At 58.2% G+C, this 6982-nt stretch overlaps 1 long non-coding RNA gene across 1 annotated transcript; it reads right to left on the reverse strand.

Moving 5' to 3' along the window:
- Positions 1-970: 970 nt before the first annotated feature.
- LOC124085677 (uncharacterized) lies at positions 971-3119 on the reverse strand. Its single transcript, XR_006849516.2, has 2 exons — positions 2584-3119; positions 971-1518 (listed from the first exon to the last, which is right to left on the reverse strand). It is a non-coding gene; the product is annotated as an uncharacterized LOC124085677 (long non-coding RNA).
- Between the last annotated feature and the right edge of the window lie 3863 nt (positions 3120-6982).

Raw genomic sequence — 6982 nt, forward strand, 5'->3', positions numbered from 1 at the left:
TTATCCTATTGGAAGGAAGTGAGGCTGCTTTTTACGCGGCTCTTGAATGGAGCCGGTGAATCATCTCTGAGTGACCCATGAGGTCCCGCCCAGGGCCCTGCTTGCTGGTGCCAAATCAGTCTGGAGGGAGGACGGGGGCTTCAGCCAGTGGCTGGTGGGAGATGTGAACGCAGAGGCAGAACCGGGCGGGCAGGGGAGGTGCCCAGAGGGTGGCAGGCCCTGGGCAGGGCAGGGCTGGGTGGCCAGGTGTGGGAAGGAGGTGGCATGGCATCTGTGGGGGTGAGACTCTCGGTGATCGCTGGGCCCCCTGCCGGAGCACCACTGCCCCCGCCCGTCATTACGAATGGCTGCTTCTCCCCAGGGGCTGGCGGCGAGCTGGGTGGTCTTCGAGCTGGGTGGCCTCAGGACGTCAGGACACGGGGAGAGCGAGCTGCCCAGCCCCATCCAAAGCATTTGTTGGAATCAGTCATTGTGCCCTCTCTGTCAGGACCTCGGCTAGTCCTGTCCTACAGAGGGGGACCAGAGGCACGGGCAAAGGGGGAGCCCCACCCAGGCCAGGGGCTCGTCAGTGACCCAGCCAGGAGTTGAACCTGTGGACACTGAGGCCCTGGGCGAGGCTGGAGGCAAAGAGGGTGGGATGGAGGGACGGAGAGCTGAAGTCCCCACTGAAGTCCCCACTGAGTGCAGGGCAGGGGGGCCATGTGCCCAGACGGGGTGGGGGGGCAGAGGGGAGGGACAGGGCGAGAGGAAGGGCCCTGACCTTCACCCTGACCGTCTGTCCTCAGAGCCAGGTCCAGACAGGCTGCGCGAGGCCCGTTTGAAGAAAGCGAGGAGGCAGGAGGGTCATGAGCAAACGGAGGTTCAGAGCTGCAGGAGGCAGGGCAGAGACTGGGAAAGGGAGGGTCAGGGGACAAAGCAGGCGAGAAAGAAAGACATGATAAAAATTATCACTCAGAACTGTAGCCTGAAATCGAAGAGAAGATTCACAGTATTTATTTGAAGAACTCGATCGCGTCCTGAGAAGAGTGACCACAGGTCCAGCCCCACGTTCAAGTTCAACCACGGGACTGGCTGGACCGCTTTCCAGGTGCACTCACGTGTTCCCGTTCCGGTGGGTCGTAGCCCCCGAGGGGCCCAGGAACACCCGAGTGGTGGCCAGTGTTAGGGACCCGCTTCAGAAACACTCTAAATCCAAGTTCAGATCAAAGACGCTTTGTTTCCTGGCCGGGTGCCGTCACCCACCCCAGAGACTGGAGCTCCGGGGGGAGACCAGCGACTTCCTGGGCTGGGTCTTGGGAATCAAGGACGAAAATCACAGCTCGGGGACTTTCCTTGGTGTCATGCGAGCAAGCCAGTCGTGGAAGCTAAGGCGGCAACCAGCCCAGCAACTCAGACGTCGCATCTAGGGTCTGAGCAGGTGGGACACCGTATCCTGAGTCCGAGCAGGTGGTCCGCAGGGGCGAGAATCTACTTCAAAGCCTTGGGTCACCAAGACCACCACATCCTGTGGGGTACATCCTGTGGGGTACAAAGTACAGAAAACAGCTTTCATTTCAGCTTCTCAGAAACAGCGCTTGTAACCGTTGTTTTTTTTTTATAGAAGGCAGCAAAATGGAGTCTTTGGCCTGATTGTGGCAGTTCTTGCTTATTGGTCTTCTCTCACTTATCAAGGTCTTGTATCTCTGAGCTATTCTTTACTGGTCCATACCTGTGACTCACACTCTTACTGACTGATTTATCAGGTCACACCACAGCACCAGCTGGCCGCCGGGCGGGGGCCAGGGCCCCAGCCTGCTGCTGGGGTGTGAGCGGAGCCTCCTGGGCCCTGAGGCCAGAGTGCGAGGCACAGCCGCGGCCTCCTTCCTCCCGTCCTGCCGGGGAGCTGCAGGTGGGGCTTGGAAATGAATCCCATCTTCGAAGGTCACACGAAGGTCACACGAGACCCTCGACCCTGAATCCTGCTGCTAAGGCTCAGGGGGAGGACGGGGCAGGCAGCGGCCGCCCAATTGGGCACCTGGTCATAAAGCGCTCCTCACAGTGGTTCCCAGCTGTCCCCCACTTGGCCCAGCACAGGCAAGATGGAGGGCAAGGCTTGTGCCCGCTGGGGACAGGGAAGGCCGGGGCTGGGGGCAGAAGGGAGGAGCCTGCCAGGCCTTAGCTTGGCCCCCTGTGCCCTGCAGACAGGTGAGGGACAACTGCCTTCTAAGGACACAGGGTGACAGGCTCCTCCTGAACCCTAAACCACACCCCCTCCCCGGGTCTCAGGGCCCGGGCCTGGCTGACCTTGCCATCCCCCTCCCTTCTCCTCCCCCCTCCCTCCTTTTCTCCCGGGCCCTGGTCACGGTTACAGAGGAAGGCAGTGAATGCCCACCCACTTCACTAGGGTCGTAAAAAGTACGGGATACACCACCCGTATCTGTTGACTGTTCTGGACTGAAAATCATGAGTCTGGTTTATACGTCACCCTCCCCGCAGGAGGTGGGTGGGTGATTCTGAGTTTCTTGCGGAGACAGGGAACTAACCACAGCTTAGCTATTGGCTTGTGCCCGGCCCCCCAGTATCCAGATGTGACTGATCTGTCACCTGGAGATCACCCCAAACTGGAGCCCTTGCCCTGGAGAGTCCTCCCAACAGGCCTCGTTCCAACAACCAGGAGGGCGCCGCAGTCGTAGACGCTTTTCCATTTAGCAGGTAATGGCGGGTCTCGGGTCCCGGAGGACAGGACAGGAGCCTGTCTGCTTTCAGGGGGTGGAAACTTGCTTGGCTCCGTCTGCAGCAAGTTCAGCTTCAAAACACAGCTCTGAAACGGGCTTCCTGTTTTCTGCTGGCCACAGTGAGCTGCAGCGAAGAAAGTCATTCGTCATCAGGTGGCGGCAGGCGGTGGGTGGGGCGGGGCTTGGCCTGAGACCTCGGGGCGAGCCAGAGCCACAGACAGGCCCAGGGTGGCCCTGCCAGGGAGAGACAGTGAGGAGCACCCTCCTCTCCACCTCCCGTGTCCAGACAGGACCTTCCACTGGCCGAGCCTGGCCCAGCGCCCCAAGACAGGACCCCTGGAGAAGCAGAGTCAGGCCCCTGTGACCTAGAGCAGAGCATAAGGACAGGCAGGGGACCTAAGGACAAACACACCACGCCCGTGTCCAGCACAGAGGGAGCACCAGGCAAAGTAAGTAGGAGTGTTCCTAGAAATGGGGCCTCGACAAGGGGTCTCTCAACAGGCATGGCTGAATCCTAGTAATTTGATACAATTGTCCCTGGAATCCCCCAATGTCCCTCCTTAGCTATCTTTTCCAGTTAGGCTGACCTCTCACCAGTGATGATAAACATAAAAAAAAAAATAAGGTGAGGTTTGTTAAGATGGAAGTGACAGAATTCCATCTCAAACTGACCTAAGTTATGAACAGGGAACTATTGGCTCAAATAACAACAACAAGGGGACAGCTTCAGGCACAGCTAGATCCAGGGACTCAAATGGTGGTGCAGGAAGTCCTCCAGCTCTTGACTTGCCTCTGTGTTGGCTTCATGTCTGGCAGGCTCTGCCCTTGAACATCTCCAGGTTGAACCCTACCACACAGAAGCACCTCTAACAAAAGTCCCTACCAAAAGCTTGGCATCGCACAGATTGGATCCACCTGTGACCACCTGTGACCCAGGCGTCAGGCTGAGAGGAATGAAGAAACTAGTGGGCCAGACCTCTCACGTGGAGACCCTTCCTCAGACCCTTCCTTCACCCCATTCCTCCAGACAGGACAGGGGCCCACACAGGCCCTGTGCCTTCCTCTGCCTGTGCCCGATCGGCTCAGGCCCTCCGTCTGTCCCTGGCAGGCTCCTTGTCCGGAGGAAATAAAGGGCCACAGCAGCCTGTGCCTCCTGAGGACCCCGCATCAGAACCTGGGCTCTCAGGGACACCTCTCGTCGCCCTCCACGGGGACAGGGAGCAGCAGGTCTCTGCTCAGAGGAGTCCGACCACAGCAGCCTGCCGCACAGAGCACTCCCGGGGCTGGCCCCCCTCCCAGACGCTGGGGTAGTACCTGCCACAGCTCCCGGGCCCTCTGGATGAGGACTCTGTGGGCAGTGGAGCGTGGTGGCCGGCGGTGACGCCGGTGGCTTCTCCGCACAGCTCTTCTGCTTTCCCGTCCCTCCTCTGCTCTCTGCCTCGGCTCTGGGAAGCGTTGGGGTCTCACAGTGAACACTTCTGAAGCCGCTGCTCTAGGCGCGGGTGGCGCTGGGTTCCCGGACACAGAGGCGTAAACAGCAAGGTCTCCCCGTCTTTGTGGAATCCTCGTCCAGCGGGGAAAGCGGTTTAAGACAGAGCTGGCTGACCTCACAGGGGCCGGAGGCTGCGAGGAGCCCCCCGGGGGGTTGTGCCCAGGGTTGGGGGTGTATTCCCAGCTCCTACTGCTGTCAGGTGCCACCTTCCACGTGGTGACTCGGGGACCCAAGCTCCTCCCTTCTTTCGTCCCCACCACCTCGCAGGCTGCAGATTCCACCAGCTGCTCTGATTCTGCTGGTGGAGGGAGGAGGAGGCACAAGGAGCCCCCCACCTTGGGGGTTTCTCTGGGCCAGGCTGGCACCTCCCCACCACATGTGCTGGTGGAATCTGTGGCACAGCGGCACCTAGCTGCAAAGGAGGCTTTGGAACATCCCCCATCTGTGGGGGTACAGACCCCAGGGGATGCCTGAACCACAGACAGTACCAAACCTTAGGCGTACCCTGGTTTTCCTATGTACCTACCTCTGAGAGAGTTTGATTTATACATGAGGCATAATAAGAGATTAACAACAATAAATAACAATAGAATAGAGCAATTCTAACCGCCCATAGGTAATCAAGTTATCACCACTCTTGCATCTTTGGAAACACTATTAAGAAAAATAAAGACTATTTAAACACAAGCACTAAAATACTGAGACAGTCAATCAACCAAGATGGCTACTAGGCAACTAACGGGTGGGTAGTGCATACAGCATGGAGACACTGGACACGGGGTGATTCACATTCTAGGCAGGATGGAGTGAAACTGCAGGACGTCTCGTCACACAGCTCAGATCTGCATGCAATTTAAAATCATGAATTGTTTATTTCTGAGATTTTCCATTTGATTCTTTCTGATAGCAATCAACTGCATATCTAGAAGCACAGAGAGTGTAGATAAAGGGGGGAATCCATTGTATCCCCACCCCCACTTCACACTCCTTTTGCAAAGAGCAAGATTTGTTTTGATGCAGGCGTAATTAACACATATTCAGTAAACACCTTATGGCACAAATTGTACCAGGCTCCTCGCTATTAAACTCTGCAGATGGTTTCTGGTACAAAATATTTATGAGTCTTGTTTCAGTGGCATATGGCCCAAGAGGCGAGAGCCACATGGGTGGTGGATGTGACTCTTCTCCCTGCATGTGCCTCTGCCCCTCCCTGCTACCTCTGGGTTGTCAGTGTCCTTTCCCTGTCCCCTGATGACAGGGCCGATGGGATTGGCAGGAGGCCTGAGGGTGGTCCTCTCCAGAGACCCAGGCATGGGCTCGGTTTGGACTCGTGGCCAGGACATGAGAGAAGATTGTGAGAGGTGGGAGAGAGGGGGAGGTGCAGAGGAGAAGGGAAAGACCCAGAGGGACAGGAGTGTGGAGGGTGGCCCTCTCTGCCCCTCTGTCTGCTCTTGTCTCTGACTCCAACTCTCGGCCTCTGTCTCCTTTAATACAGCATCACGTGCTGAATGGATGAACAAAACGCTCTCCCCACCCAGCGCAACACCAGTCATAAAAGGAACGAAGTCATCCCTGTTTCCGGATGGACGAACCTAAAAATATTCCAAGAAATTAAAGATGGACACCCAGCAGCATTTTGTCCGACCCACCTGGATGCAGGGCGGGCGTCAGCACATCCATGGAGACGGAGCGGCCTGGGGTTCCTGGGGCTGCAGGATGGGGACGCTGGCAGGTGGGGGGCACGCTCTGGGGATGGAGAGGCTCTGAAACTAGGTAGTGGCGATGGCCGCCCAGCTTTGTGCTTCTACCAAGGCCTCTGAGGCTGGCACAGGACACGCAGCCTGAGGTGGGAGAGAGGACTGTTTAAGGGTGGGTTTCGGGTGTGGGGGTTAAACCGTAATAAGGCAGCCATCTAAACACGCACCGTCCTGTGAGTTTGCACCCGTGTCCTTTGTCACGCGCTGAGCACTGCTGTGTCTGGCGCAGGTGCACAGACCACGGCTGCACAGGTCATGTGCACAGGCCACGGCCCAGGCTCGCCAGGCTGGTGGTGGGTGTTCCGGGCTGAAGGGACCCTGCCAGATTTCACCTCAGGGTGGTACAGAGTCTCACGCCCGTCCCTGATGCCCGGCCACAGCCCTCAGAGGCTGGCCAGGAAGAAGGGGTCCCAGCCAGGGCAGGTGCCCACTCATGTCACGTGCCGGGCAGACGCAGGCTCTGGGGCCCTGGGCGGATCCCTTTCTCTTTTTCCCAAAGGAAGAGTCACAGATGTTGGTGGCTAAGGACTCCTGGGACCACCCTGGAACCTCCTCCTGATGTGATCAGAAGGTTGACAATGACTTTGGGAAGGACCGGTGCTGGAGGGGCTGGGGCTTTCCCCGGGCTGGGTCCTGGGCCTTCCACCCGTCTCAGTACCATCGTGTCCTCAGCTGCCCACCACCCTGACACCATTTCAGGACGGAGCGGACCAGCACTGGCCACCTTGGCCACCCACCAGGTGAGCGTGGACCAGAGCCCAGGTGCTCCCTTCCCGTCTGTCGCGTCCCCCGTGCTGTGTCCCTGAACATCTCCCGGAGAGGAAGCGCCTGAGTCCTGTGGACCCATGAACCAGGTGAGCTTCTCCTCCTGTAGACTGTTACTGCCAGGTGTTGGGGTCACAGCGATGGACACAGGCCCCTGGGGACAGCCAACTCCTTCACCCGGACTCACCTGGGAAAGGCTGATGCCCGTCCCTCCCTGAGAGGACACCCCCGACACGCAGAGCTCACCAGTGAGG

The sequence above is a fragment of the Marmota monax genome, unplaced genomic scaffold (assembly GCF_021218885.2).
Source record: "Marmota monax isolate L192 unplaced genomic scaffold, Marmota_monax_Labrador192_F-V1.1 WCK01_AAM20220418_F8-fsc00014, whole genome shotgun sequence".
NCBI classification, from domain to species: domain Eukaryota; kingdom Metazoa; phylum Chordata; class Mammalia; order Rodentia; family Sciuridae; genus Marmota; species Marmota monax.